At 40.1% G+C, this 14,938-nt stretch overlaps 1 protein-coding gene and 1 long non-coding RNA gene across 2 annotated transcripts in view; both read left to right on the top strand.

Annotated features, from left to right (window-relative positions):
* Positions 1–13,572, top strand: part of LOC133531699 (segment polarity protein dishevelled) — a 46,978-nt gene extending 33,406 nt beyond the window's left edge. The window contains exon 11 of the mRNA XM_061870067.1: positions 12,689–13,572. The gene's annotated coding sequence lies outside the window, so the exon portion shown is untranslated. The remainder of the gene's footprint in view (positions 1–12,688) is intronic.
* Positions 13,573–13,682: 110 nt separating this feature from the next.
* LOC133531732 (uncharacterized) overlaps positions 13,683–14,938 on the top strand; it is a 28,240-nt gene continuing 26,984 nt past the window's right edge. The window contains exon 1 of the long non-coding RNA XR_009801584.1: positions 13,683–14,658. This is a non-coding gene — a long non-coding RNA (uncharacterized LOC133531732). The remainder of the gene's footprint in view (positions 14,659–14,938) is intronic.

The raw sequence follows: 14,938 nt of genomic DNA, 5'->3' as shown, positions 1-14,938 counted from the left end.
ATCCTTTTGTGGTCAAACATCATGTTTGTTACACAAAGGTTCCACTCTTGGCAAATCTCTAATAAGCTTCTCCCATTCTCATTTACTCTTTTGTCACCGTGCATTCCAAGAACCTTTTCAAATCCGTCCCGTTTTATTCCTACCCAGCCATTGAAATCACCTAACAAAATCATTCTTTCATTCCCCTTACATACTTTCAAAACCTCTCTTAGTTCATCCCAAAATATCTGCCTGTCATTCTGAACGCACTGCGAGATCCTCGCACCCTGGTCTACTGGAGCGTAAACGCCTACCACAAATATGCGCATCAGTCCCACTTTCAGTCTAATCCACATCAGTCTAGAATTCACACATTCAAATTCTCTCACACACTCAGCCATTCTTGCGGAAAGTACAATACCGACTCCCTGACAGGCGCGATCCGAACTAGGCACCCCAGACCAATACGCCTTGTAGGTTCCATGCAGGGTAGTATCGCATCCTTTCCGTTTCGTCTCATTTACACACAAAATATCAATTTTTCTCTCATCCATCATCTGCAAAACCTCATTTAATTTCTCATCCATTCCTCCTCCAACATTCAGCGTAGCAAAGCGGCTCTCCGTGAGCCGCTTGTCGCCCCCGCGAGAAACGAGACGTGACGGGTGGCGTACCACGTCGCCGCCATTCGGATGATTATTATTTTGAATCTCCATTGCGTTCCCACGAGTAAAAGGGATTTAAATGTCCACAACAGCAGAGCCCTGTACTGAAGCAAGGCGGTTTACCACTGTGTCCTGTGACCGCCAACACAGACACCCTCCGTTCAACGCCAGAACTACCCTCTGGCTATGCATCCCTCGGCACGGGTCGGCTAACACCTTGGATTTGGGGGTTTTATATTGGAGTTTTCCTTCTCCTAGATGGGTTGCAACACAAAGCTAACGAGGCCCATCTCCCCGGGTTATATTTTGGAGTTTTCCTTCTCCTATCTACTAATAAATTAAATAATAAATAAATAAATTTTTAAGTACTCAAAACCTAATACAAAATGTGAGGCTTACATTAAATTACAAAATAAAACTTTATTTTAGGTTTGTAACAGTTCCATTAGGATTGAGCCTCTGTTTCCTGAACTAGGACAAAGCCTGTGACTCAGGATTCAGTGATTCCTCCGGAGAAATTGGTACAGGTTGTTTTGTGAACAGGTACTTTAAGAAGAAGTGAAAACACAATAATAATACTAAGATAGAAAATGACAATGTAAAAAATCTAAATATTATATAAAGGAACGAAAAACGTGTGTGTGTGCGTGTGCGTGTGCGTGTGCGTGTGCGTGCGTGTGTGTGTGTGCGTGCGTGCGTGCGTGCGTGTGTGTGTGTGTGTGTGTGTGTGTGTGTGTGTGTGTGTGTGTGTGTGTGTGTGTGTGTGTGTGTGTTTAGTGCGTAGATCTTTAGGTGTTTATTTACTTTATTGTAAATACGAGTACTCATTGCTACGTACTGACGGCTCGCGAATGTCGTCCTTTGGAGTACCACAGGACAGACAGTTTGTTTATTTCGCTTGCTACTTGCTTTCGCGGAAAATGGAAGATGTCGGTGTCTACGTAAAATGATACGATGGATGTACAGCTGCCTAACAGACAGAACACTACTAATTGTAAGTGGAAGGTCGAGTGTCGAAAAGAAAAAACCTATAGCTGGCTAGAACAGGTATGTCAGCGAAGCTCATAGGACGGCCCGTTTAAAGTTTCAGGTTTGATTGTGGTACTCTAAACCGAAAGCAGGAAAAGTGTTTGAAGAAATGCGGGAGAGTAAAATAATCTTTAGATCTCGCTTAAAGTAGTGTCAAAAGAATGAAGAACAAATTAAGTTAGATATTATATGTGAGCACCACTCTAAGCGAGATTTTAAGAGTTTCTGGAAGTCCACTAACAGACTCAATTCCAAACCGGGCCTTCCGGTGAGCGTTGAGGGTGTCAGTGATAATAAAAGTATTGCCAACATGTTTAGAAGATTTTTTCAAGTCGAATCAACACAGTCGCAAGGGGTGGTAGATACTGGCTCTCATGGCCAGAGGATAACTACCAAGTTTACGGCTAATGAAGTGAAGAAAGCCTTTAAGTGGGTGAATCAACTTTTTTTGTTTTGTTATCCTGTCCCGTTGTCCAAGGGACAACAGTGGCACAGTTTGTTTGAAGAGACGTTGTATGCCGTTCTATTAACATGCTTAGTAGGGGGCCCATTATGGACATTGGTTATAACGACCACAAAAACGCAAGTTTAATTCATTTAAGTACCATAAAATCAGTATTTCAATGAACTTTTGTCCCCTGGACAACTAATCGTAACCATGGCAACGAGTGACGCTAAAAAATTGATTCTCCCAAGTGTATGACAAGGGGTAAGTCTCCGGGTCATGAAGGCCTCAGTGTTGAGCACCTCCAGCATGCTGGACCGCATCTACCAAGGGTATTGGCCATGTTGTACTCATTTTGTATAGGACAGGCTTTCCTGCCAGATGACATGATGAGGACTGTGGTGGTGCCAATAGTGAAGAACAAAACCGGTGACATTAGCGACAAAAACAACTATATGCCCATTTCGCTTGCCACCATATTAGCCAAAGTGTTTGACAGTGTGCTTGATTCTCATATTGACAAATATCTAAGAATACACGACAATCAATTTGACTTTAGATCTGGTGTATCGAGCGAAAGTGCAATTTTGTAAGTAAGTAAGTAATCATTTATTGCATACCATGGTACAATACAAGTTGTTACAAGTGATAAAAGAGTTCACATGGCACCCCGGGGGGGTATGGCAATTTCCTTAAAACTATATTTACACAAGGCTACCTATATCTAAAATATGATTTTTCTTAACTAATTTGTGTAACAATTGTGAAGCTACCACTATATAATATCTATATCGTTGTCCTGCATGAATTCGTCTATGGAATAGTATGATTTTTTTATAAGGATAGTCTTGAGTCGATTTGAAAATAAATGTACTTTTTGTATGTTTTTTATAACCTTTGGTAGCTTATTATATATTTTTATCGCGCGGTAATATGGGCCTTTTTTGAAGATATCTAAAACGGATTCTGGGAGCATTAAGATGTCCTTACGGCGCTCACTTTTATTATATTGGAAAAGATTTATATTGTTTTTTACGAAGGTCGTTATTTCTAGAATGTATAGTGAGGGAAGGGTCAATATTCGAAGATTCTGGAAATGAGACTTACAATTTTCAGTCTGGTGGGGAGTGTTAATTAATATGCGGATGCATTTTTTTTGCATGATAAAGAGGTCATGTGCGTCGCTGGTATGGCCCCAGAGCAATAGACCGTAGCTCAGCCAGGATTGCACATATGCGTAGTAAGCAGACAAGGCGCAATTGGTGTGTGTGTTAGACTTAAGTATGCTGAAGGCGAACAGGAAAGAAGATAATTTTGATTTTATTTTTGCTATATGTTTTTTCCAGTTGAGATGGGTGTCTATAGTTAGTCCTAGAAGGTTGCATTCAGCCTCTTCTTGTATGTTCAGGTCCTTTAGAACTGGTGTTAGATCAAGAGGTCGTTTTTGATATGGTCTAAATTGTATTGTTTTTGTTTTGGATGTGTTTATTACCAAGTTGTGGTCTCGTAGCCACTCCGAAATATTAGTGAACGCTTCTTTTATACTTGAAAAATCGTTAGAGTAGTTTTCGTGTTTAAAAAGGAGGGATATATCGTCCGCGAATAGGATACATTTATGGTTAGTGACTTTTGGGAGGTCGTTGATATATATTAAGAATAACACACATCCAAGGACACTGCCTTGGGGAATGGAGTTGTTAATTGTAATCCACTTAGATTGTATTTTTTGTAGTTGCCCAGAGTCTGTATGGTGATGTTCGATTTGTACGAATTGTTGTCGGTTTTTGAGGTATGATTTAAGCCAGTAGTAGGCATTGCCTCTGATACCTATTTCATACAGTTTCGTTAAGAGGATTGGATGGGATACTCTGTCATACGCTTTAGACATATCCAGCAGAAGACCGAGAGCGTAATGTTTATTTTTAAGGTATTCTAGTATAGTTTGTATGTATGAGTAAACTGCGAGGGTAGTAGAGCGTTTTTTGCGAAAAGCAAACTGGTTTTCTTCCAGCAAATCATATTTTTCTAAAAATTTATAGATTCGGTCTGCCATGCATCTTTCAAATATTTTTGATATGGTTGGAAGGAGGGCGATAGGTCTATAGTCAGTGAGGTTACTTTGTCTTCCACCCTTTTTAAGGATGGGTTTCACTGCAGCTATTTTTAGTTTGTCCGGAAAGCAACATTCGTTAAAGGACTGATTTATGAGAAATGTGATGGGTGGGGTTAGCTCGTTCCTAGAGGCCTTAATTAAAACAGGTGGGATCTCATCAACTCCGCAACTGTGTTTATTTTGTAAGTTCTGGATTATTTTATGGACTTCTGATTCGGTTACTGGCTGAAGGAATATTGAATTGACGGAGGGGTTAGGGCCTGGGCGACCGTGCGGGTGGCTGGGCCCTGTACTGTGACCTACGGAGGCAAAATAAATAAAATAAATAAAATAAAATAAAAATTATTTATTCTCAGACAATTAATATAGTCCATATTTGTTAGTATCAACTTACAACCTATGTTATGTTACCTTCCGCACAATAAATTACAGAAATTAAATTAGGTAACTTTAGATTGCTGGTTATCTTGGCCGATTTATCGAACTGCACGTTTGTGAACATGCAATTCGATAAATCGTCCCAAAATACCGGAATCTAACCGCTCGGCTATCATTTTCAGGATCCCGTTGGTGCTCCCGCGTATACGGTGTACCACTGATGCATTCTTTTTTCGCATAATAGCATAAAAATCATCTACATGTGCGTCCGCAAACATGCCAGAAGCACTACAGTATCGCGGAAGCCTCAACAGGGCCCTGAAAACGTTGTTATACTGGACCCTTAGAGAGTCAAAGGATTTCTGCTTAAAATTAGCCCACAGGCCACTGGTATAAAAACATTGGCAATACGCACGGAATAAAGTAATTTTGACCTCCATGCTACACTTAGCGAACCTGTGCGCCAACATACCGCCACGGACGGATAATGCCCTCCTCTCCCTCTCCATGTCCATGTCATCTTTTAAATCCTCTGTCACTACGTGACCTAGGTATTTGAAATGGGTAACACGGTTTAAAGCAGTTCCATTTAACATAATAGGAGGCACATTCGCCGGACCCTTATTTCTACCTTTTATTACCATAAACTCGCTTTTCTTTTCATTATACTTTAAACCATGTTGTACCGCATATTCTTGGCACACTTCCAATAATTTACGTAAACCAGCCACCGACGGGCTCAACAACGCCATGTCATCAGCGTAACTGATATTATTAACACTTGTGTTATCTATTCTACATCCGACATGCATGCTGCTGAGCCTGCCGATCAGCTGGTCTACATATAAATTAAAAAGTCTAGGCGAGGTTAACCCCCCTTGTCTTACACCACAAGTAAGTATATACGGATCAGAAAAGGCATTGGCCCACTTAATTACATTAATTTGAGTTTGATACCAATGTGACAATATACCTATTAGTTCATGCGGAATACCTATCTCTTTCAACTTAGCCCAAAGTATATCATAAGACACCAAATCAAATGCCTTAGATAAATCTAAGAAACAGGCAAAGATGGGCGTTTCCCTACTGACATAATAGTTAACAGTATGTTTCAACGCTAAAATGGCATTTTCTGTCGATAAACCTTCTCTAAACCCGAACTGGGCATCATTTAATTTAATTTGCCGACTCAAGTACACGTCTAAGATTCTATCAAGAACTTTTGCCAGCACCGTTGCCAATGAAATCGGCCTGTAATTTGTTTTATCTGAAAGATCACCTGTACTATTTTTAACAAGCGGTATAACTATTGTTTTCGTGAGATCGGATGGCAAATACGCGTGCCTTATGCATAAGGTGTATAACATTGACAACAGCCCGGCAATATGACCACCTGCATATTGCAGGTGCTCAATACTAAGCCCGTCGTGGCCAGGTGATTTACCTCTTTTCATATTCTTAATAGCATCCACAACCTGTTCACTAGTAATTTGAATTGGTATATAATTAGTGGTGAACACATCGCCGACCACACTCTGTGACGATGAGCGCGGCGAGAGTACTTTAAAATAGTCTTTAAAAACATTGGCTACACATTTTTGGTCGCTTAGCCCATCGACACTCGCAGGCAATCCCACCCTCCCATTCAAACTTTTCGTACTTTTCCAAAACTTACTAAATTGTTTTCTGGAGTGTTGTAAGGCAAGTATATCAAAACGAATTTGCTCCTGATTATTTTGACAAAATTTTAGTCTAGATTTGAAAACCTTGCGACTCAAACACATCTTTTCAAACACTGCCCCACATTTAGGTTTTCCATAAAGTAGATACATTTTATAATCGAGTCTGGCCTGCCTATGTGCGTCGGCTACGTGCTTATTCCACCCTAAAATACATTTTCCCTTCATAGCTGAGTTTTGAGGCCGTGTTCGACTGTCCACGGACGCACGCGTTAGAGCACTTATAATGTCGCTATAAAACTTATCAATAACTTGTTTATGTGTTATGTTATGGCACATTCTATCAGCACATCGATTCAACTCATAAGGAAAATGTATTTTTTTAAGGTTATTATTACATAATTCATGGTATTTATCCGATTCCTCAGCAGTCCTGAGACCCCAGATAATGTTATTTCGAGATTCGTTTTGTAAAGTTAGTTTGTTTTTAATAATATTCAAATTACACGCAATTTTTAACGGATAGTGGTCCGACCAGTATACATCGTCAACTACTTCATTAAAGCTAAAGTATTCATTAAAGTTGTTTACTATTACTTCTGGGCATTCGACTATGGTATTTTGAATTTTCAGTTCTATATTTTTGTGCTGTTTTTGGGTATTTTTGCCGGTTACATTTTTAATTAGATGCCACATTGTCTTAGTTTTGTTGTCCGAGTTCTCAATTTCTCGAGCGTAGGTGAGCCTTTTTGACATTTTTATACAATTTTGAAGTATTTTAGAATACGATTTGAAATGTGTTTTTAATACTTTGTCATTGCTTTGATTGACTAAAGCTTTAAGGATTCTTTTGTGGTGGCACGATTTTTTTATGCCGTTTGTAAGCCAAGTTTTCTTTTTATTTGTATTTTTAGATTTTATCTTTTTTTGTGGGCAGAAATTGTTGAGTAATTCCATAAAATGCTAAGGAAGATGTTGTAATTGTGATTAGTGTTGTGATATTGGCTTAAAATATTTTCCCATTCTATTTCTTTTAAGGCCGTTTTAAATTTAGTAATGTTACGTGTGTTAAAGTTTCTTTTAAGGGTAAATGTCTTAAGCATTTTGAGGCTTAAGCATACTGTCAAATATTACACTGACCGACAGACAAATGTATACGCATGCTACCTTGACCTATCGAAGGCGTTCGATATGGTTAATTATGACATCCTCTGGCAAAAACTGAATGGCATTAACATGCCACCAGACTTAAATAAAATTCTGAAGTACTGGTATCAAAACCAATCGAATGTCGTTAGATGGGCGGGAGCATTGTCGGATGCATACAGGTTGAAGTGCGGAGTAAGGCAGGGAGGATTGAGTTCGCCTAAGCTGTTCGCCGACGATATGGTGCTGCTGAGTGCCTCTCCCTGTGGGCTCACTCTCTTTCTAACGTTATACTTTACTATTACTACTATTAGCGTACCGCTCACAGGCACCTATCAGTTTAGTGAGCCCACAGGGAGAGGCACTCAGTTGTTTTTGTCGCTAATGTCACCGGTTTTGTTCTTCACTATTGGCACCACCACAGTCCTCATCATGTCATCTGGCAGGAAAGCATGTCCTATACAAAATGAGTACAGCATGGCCAATACCCTTGGTAGATGCGGTCCAGCATGCTGGAGGTGCTCAACACTGAGGCCTTCATGACCTGGAGACTTACCCCTTGTCACACACTTAATGGCTTTCTTCACTTCATTAGCCGTAAACTTGGTAGTTATCCTCTGGCCATGAGAGCCAGTATCTACCACCCCTTGCGACTGTGTTGATTCGACTTGAAAAAATCTTCTAAACATGTTGGCAATACTTTTATTATCACTGACACCCTCAACGCTCACCGGAAGGCCCGGTTTGGAATTGAGTCTGTTAGTGGACTTCCAGAAACTCTTAAAATCTCGCTTAGAGTGGTGCTCACATATAATATCTAACTTCACACACACACACACGCGCACGCGCACGCAAACACACAAACACACCCATCACACAAACACACGCACGCACGCACGCACGCACGCACGCCCGCACGTACGCACGCACACACACACACACACACACGCACGCACGCACACGCACGCACGCACACACACACACACACACACACACACACACACACACGCGCGCGCACGCACACACACACACACACACACACACACACACACACACACACACACACACACACACACACACACACACACACACACACACACACCCAAGCCCCCAGGATGTGCATTAAAATCACCGAGTATGTACACCGGCTCTATATTGTTATTGTTTACTATAGCACTTACTGTACTTGGGCAATCCGTGAATTGATAATTTTATTAATCAGATTATTTGTGAAAAGTAGCCCCAGTATTGTACTGAAACTATTTTATTACGTCATTATTCTTCTGCTGAAACAGTATCGACATTATAAAGCATTATTTATTACGATATAAAGCTTTCTACTAAAATAGCTGTATACATGGCTATTGTCCTGCCGAATCTTTTGTATGCCTCAGAAACGTGGTGCCTGTATCGTAAGCATATTCGCTCATTAGACAGCTTCCATCTGAGATGCCTTCGCGAAATTATGGGCGTCCATTGGTCTGACCGTGTTAGAAACACGGAGATCCTTAGGCGTGCCGATGTCGCTGGAATAGAGGCCTACCTAATGAGACGACAACTACGATGGTGCGGTCACGTCTCCCGCATGTCCCAAGACCGAGTCGCGAAACGCATCTTCTACTGCGAACTGCAAGATGGAAAGCGCAAACAAGGCGGCCAATTCTTGCGGTTCAAAGATGTGTTGAAACGGCATATGAAGAGAGCTTATATAGAGCCAACGAAGTGGGAGAGTCTAGCCAGTGACCGTCCACGTTGCAGGCATATTGTGCAGACTCAGGTGCGTCAGTTTGAAGCCAGGCGGCTCACAGAACTCGACGCTAAGCGCGACGAGCTGAAGGCCAGACCACCTGCGGCCATACTTTACAATTATGTCGGAGGGGTGCTGACTTGCAACGAGTGTGGTCGTACATTTGCTGCAAAAATTGGCTATATCAGTCACCTGAGAGCGCACCAGCGACGCTCTCAGCGGTAGAACGCAGTCGCTGTGGTCGAAAACGGCTAGGAGATGATGATGATGATCGACATTATAAGTTATTGCCAAAATATCATCCATAGAAAAAAATAACCGATAATAATTAGGTTATCACAAAATTTCAATAACCGGTTTTGTGATTAGGCCAAAATAATTGTTTATAACCTAATATTTTGGTTTCGGTCATAACGGATTTGCATTCCCCACTCATGTCATTGTATGTGCAAAGTTTCATTACTATATTTTGTGTATATCTCAACCGCTGTTGTGAAATATCTATACTGACATCCTGACAACTGTAGAGACTAGCGAAATTGTATGAAGTGACATTTTATCAAATTTGACATCTGTATTAATTAATACCTATATTGACACATTTTAAAATTAATTTTATTTGCATTTATTTTTATTTGATTGAATTTTGTTTTCGTTGTATTTTGTTTGATTTAATTTAACTTCTTTCCAATTTCAATTAATTTATTTATTCTTATTCATCATTAATTTTTTTTTGACATTCCCGTTATTGTGTATAGTACTAACCATATATTTTAAGATATATTTTTTTTTTTTTTTTTTACTTACAATAATTATCTCAGTTGGTCTCTCAATAAATGAAATTGAAAATATGGAGAACCGAGCTTGCTGGGACACGTAAGCTAAGACTAAGGGGCCGATCAACTTTATTCAATCAAAAGTTTTTTGTTAAAAAAAAACTTGAATTCTTATTTGTTGAGCGGTGGTGGCCGAGTGGATATGACGTCAGACTTTACTTATCCTGGGTCGTACCAATGAGTTTTTCGGAACTTATGTACGAAATATCATTTGATATTTATCACTAGCTTTTCGGCGAAGGTAAACATCGTGAGGAAACCTGCATACATCTGCGAAGAAATTCAAAGGTGTATGTGAAGGAAAGTTTCCAGATGCACTTAAAATTATAAAAGTGCAACCGGTATATAAAGGGAAAGGCGAAATGCATCTTCCAAAATCTTATCGTCCAATATCGTTGATTCCTATAATTTCTAAAATCTTTGAGCGCCTACTTAGTGCCAGAATTCTAAAACACTTAGTCTCTAAAAATGTTTTAAACGAGCATCAATATGCGTACCGACCGGGCCGCTCGACCGTGAGTGCAGCGCGCGACGTCGTGGCGCGCGTGCTAGCGCACCTGGAGGGCGGGCGGCAGGTCGCGGCGATATTCTGCGACCTCTCGCGCGCCTTCGAGATGGTCGACCACACTCTGCTTCTGGCGAAGATGTCTCGATACGGTATTGAAGGCCAATTTCACAAATTAATAGAATCATTTTTGAGCAATCGTAAGCAGTGTACCTACGTTTTAAACGCAAAGTCTAACCTGGAAACCATGGCTGATGCTGCTGTTCCCCAAGGCTCGACAATGGGAAATTACCTGTTTCTTCTGCTCGTCAATGATATCACATCAGCCTGTGTCGGCCCAGAGTACGTTATGTTCGCGGATGACACGTGCATCATAGTAAATGCAGATAATTTCTTAAACTTACAATCCAAACTGAGAGAAGTTATGAAACTAATATCTCGCTGGTTCACAGTCAATGGTATGTGTCTAAACGTAGACAAAACGAATATAATTCGCTTTCAGCTGCGTAAAACGAACAACGACAAGCTCGATATAAGTTTGGACGATATCATTGTGCCCCAAGTTGATAGCGTAAAATATTTAGGATTTGTAATCGATGAGGGCCTAACGTGGGCATCACACATAGATGAGACTTGTAATAAGCTGTCTTCAGCGTCCTATGCATTGTCTAGGTTGGCTCCCAGTCTGTCTATAGATAATATAAAGAAAGCATACTATGGGTACTTTCATTCCATTTTAACCTACGGTATCGATTTGTGGTGTACCGCAGCTGATCGTGACAAGATCTTTAAAATTCAAAAACGTGCCATTCGGGTTATTGCTAGAAAACCTGTTGATTACCCGGCACAAGAATTATTTAAAAAACTCAAAATCTTAACTTTGCATAGCATTTACATCCTTGAGGCTTGCAAATACGTCAGACTGAATCTCAGCTTGTACATGAGCAACGCGCAGCGCCTCGGCTGCAAGGCGCGCCGACCGCACCTGCTGCTCCCGCCATGCGCGCGCCTAGCCAAAACTCGCAAGTCGCTTGCTGTGTTTGGCGTTAAAATCTATAACGCTCTTCCGGCAGATATAAAAAAAACACCAAGTGATACAATCTTCCTTAACAAATTAAAAACATATCTTCTAGGGATGGCCTTTTATAGCACTGATGATTTTTTCGAATCATAAAAATCATCACTAACCCAAACAAATAACAAGTAATTAATTATAAATTTAAATGTGATAATGTAATTAATATGAATTTGTAATAATAATTAACTGGTACCTGACATGTAAAATTATTTAAGCATAGATATGTACATTTATTTATTGACTTGTAAAATTTGCCCTTTATCAATAAAACATCTGAATCTGAATCTGAATCTGAAGTCCCCAATCCGCATTGGGCTAGCGTGGGGACTATAGCCCGAGCCCTCTCGCGCATGAGAGGAGGCCTATGCCCAGCAGTGGGACGTATATAGGCTGAATTATTATTTATTATTATTATTCTTATTTGTTTATTTATATATGACGTAGAACTATAATTAAATTTTTGTATGCGAGTACGAGCCGCGCTTAAATTTCATTATTTTATAACTCTGAACCTCCAGGTCTTTTTGTTGCCTTGGTCTTTTGTTGCAGTACATCTTTTTTTTTTTTTTCTTTTTTTTTTTTTTAATACTACGTCGGTGGCAAACAAGCATACGGCCCGCCTGATGGTAAGCAGTCTCCGTAGCCTATGTACGCCTGCAACTCCAGAGGAGTTACATGCGCGTTGCCGTCCCTAAACCCGCCCCCCCTCGTTGAGCTCTGGCAACCTTACTCACCCGCAGGAACACAACACTATGAGTAGGGTCTAGTGTTATTTGGCTGCTGTTTTCTGTAAGGTGGAGGTACTTCCCCAGCTGGGCTCTGCTCTAGATCTGGAATGACATCCACTGGCTGTGCCCTACCACACAAAGCGAGATGACATTCACAATGCCCATACCTCTCTTTTGGACGTAGTTTAAGGACGTACCCGGGTCCAAAACTATGTCACCCAAATTTTGTAACCCGCGACCTCGAGATTGCAAGTTGCACGCTCTTACCGCTAGGCCACCAGCGCTTTTTTCTAGTCTTATTACTTAAATAAATAAATAAATAAATAAATAGATTATAATGAAATATTTTATTTCCAGGACCGAGCTCTGAACGCTGCCAAATATAGTTAGGACGTTGCGCCCGCACAGCGCAGTACGTAAGTCTCACTCGCATGGCAATAATATTTAACTATTGTAAGTGAAAGCAGTAGGCAAAAGTAGCTAAGCTAGTCAGGTGTTCAAAATTACCTACACACTACATCGTGAATATTCCTTGTTAAGAAGAAACGCTGTATGGGCATTATATATATTTATACGGTGTTTTTTTAGGGTTCCGTACCTATAGTCTGTATCTTTAGGTATTTAAAAAAAGGTAAACAAACAATTTGTACATTTTCGGGTAGTTTTAATATTTATTGGTTAACCAACCAAATACAAAACCGCCTGGATCTGTCACTGAACGACCTGACTTTAAACCTACATTATTTGATCATGTAATGTTTTCATCTACCCTCAACTGCCTTAAGGAGCCATTTGAGGGTAGATTTTGTTTACCTTTTTTTAAATACCTAAAGATACAGACTATAAAGGGTCAAATGGGACCCTATTACTGAGACTCCGTTGTCCGTCCGTCCGTCTGTCACCAGGTTGTATCTAATGAACCGTGATAGTTAGCTAGTTGAAATTTTGCCGCTATAACAACAAATACTAAAAACAGAATAAAATAAATATTTCTTTCCAATATCGAGTTTCTCATCCAATCACCGAAGTTAAGCAACGTCGGGCGGGGTCGGTACTTGGATGGGTGACCGTTTTTAGGGTTCCGTAGTCAACTAGGAACCCTTATAGTTTCGCCATGTCAAAAGTCAAAAGTCAAAAGCATTTATTTGTCCAACATAGGTTAGTATACAATTGTACAGGTCCCATATACATCATAATCGTATCACTATGTTGTGCCGTAAGGCGTTCAATTTTTCATTCATGGACTGATGTCCATGTCATGTGACTGATGTGATGTCCGCCTGTCTCTCTGTCTGTCCGAGGCTTTGCTCCGTGGTCGTTAGTGCTAGAAAGCTGAAATTTGTCATGGATATATAAATCAATAAAACCGACAAAGTCGTATAATAAAACCTAAAAAAATATTTTTTTTTAGGGTACCTCCCCTACACGTAAAGTGGGGGTGAAATTTTTATTTCGCTTCAACCCTAGAGTGTGGGGTATCGTTGGAAAGGTCTTTCAAAACTAATAGGGGTTTTCGAGAAACATTTTTTGATAGAGTGAATATATTCGAAGATAATCGCTCCGAAAGAAAAAAAAAATGTGTCCCCCCCCCCTCTAACTTTTGAACCATAGGTCCAAAAAATATGAAAAAAATCGTGGAAGTAGAGCTTAAGAAAGACATTAAATGAAAACTATAGCGGACATGATCAGTTTAGCTGTTTTTGAGTTATCGCAAAAAGTTTTCCATTCATAGTAAAAAGACTCTTTAATTAGGTACTGATTATGCAAATTTACCTATTTGTTTAACTTGGGTGAAAGGTACCGTTTCATCCCTTGGTTAACAATTTACTATACTTTAAGCTCCAGTTTAGCTTATTGTGACGGAAGAGTAACTACGGAACCCTACACTGAGCGTAGCCCGACATGCTCTTGGCCGGTTTTTATAGGTAATGATACGGAACCCTTCCTGTACGAGTCCGACTCGCACTTGGCGGTTGTTTTTTTAACTGCGTTAACTTCGGGGTATGGCTAATTAAGTAATTACATTTAAGGGAACTGAATAGCATTGTTAATTCCTTTTTCGTAAAAAGTAATTAATAGAGTTGTTGTATATTTAAAACTGTGACATGTCAATGACATTTCGAATATCGGTCCGAGATAGTACAGTCACGTCTGAAAATATCGATACGAAAAAAGTGGCAAAAATATGTATACACTACCTTAATTTATGGGCAATAAAGTCGTGTATACATACTTTTGGCACTTTTTTCGTGTCGTTATTTTCAGACGTGTACTATCACGTGACGGTAGTTGCGTTTAGTAGCAAATATAAACTCTAAATACTAATAGTATTTTATGCAACAGTTGTATAAGAAGGGTCAAAAAAGGCGAGTGGCGTGAGTTACAATGTGAGCCGGAGCCGAAGGCGTAGGCGAACATTGTAAAGGAATACGCCACGAGATTTTTTTGACCTACTTATACAACGTTGCATACAATATTTTTCCTACGAGTCAACAAAAATAAATCTTAATTTAGGTAAACAAATTACAGCAAAAGTATATAGCCAAGACGCGCGAGCATACCTTGTTAAGCGCCCGGCCCGCCCCGGGCCGCGGCCGGCCGGTCGGC

The sequence above is a fragment of the Cydia pomonella genome, chromosome 25, assembly GCF_033807575.1.
Source record: "Cydia pomonella isolate Wapato2018A chromosome 25, ilCydPomo1, whole genome shotgun sequence".
In the NCBI taxonomy this organism is placed as follows: Eukaryota; Metazoa; Arthropoda; class Insecta; order Lepidoptera; family Tortricidae; genus Cydia; species Cydia pomonella.
Note: the sequence above shows the minus strand (reverse complement) of the source record. Positions and strands in the feature narration are given on the sequence as shown.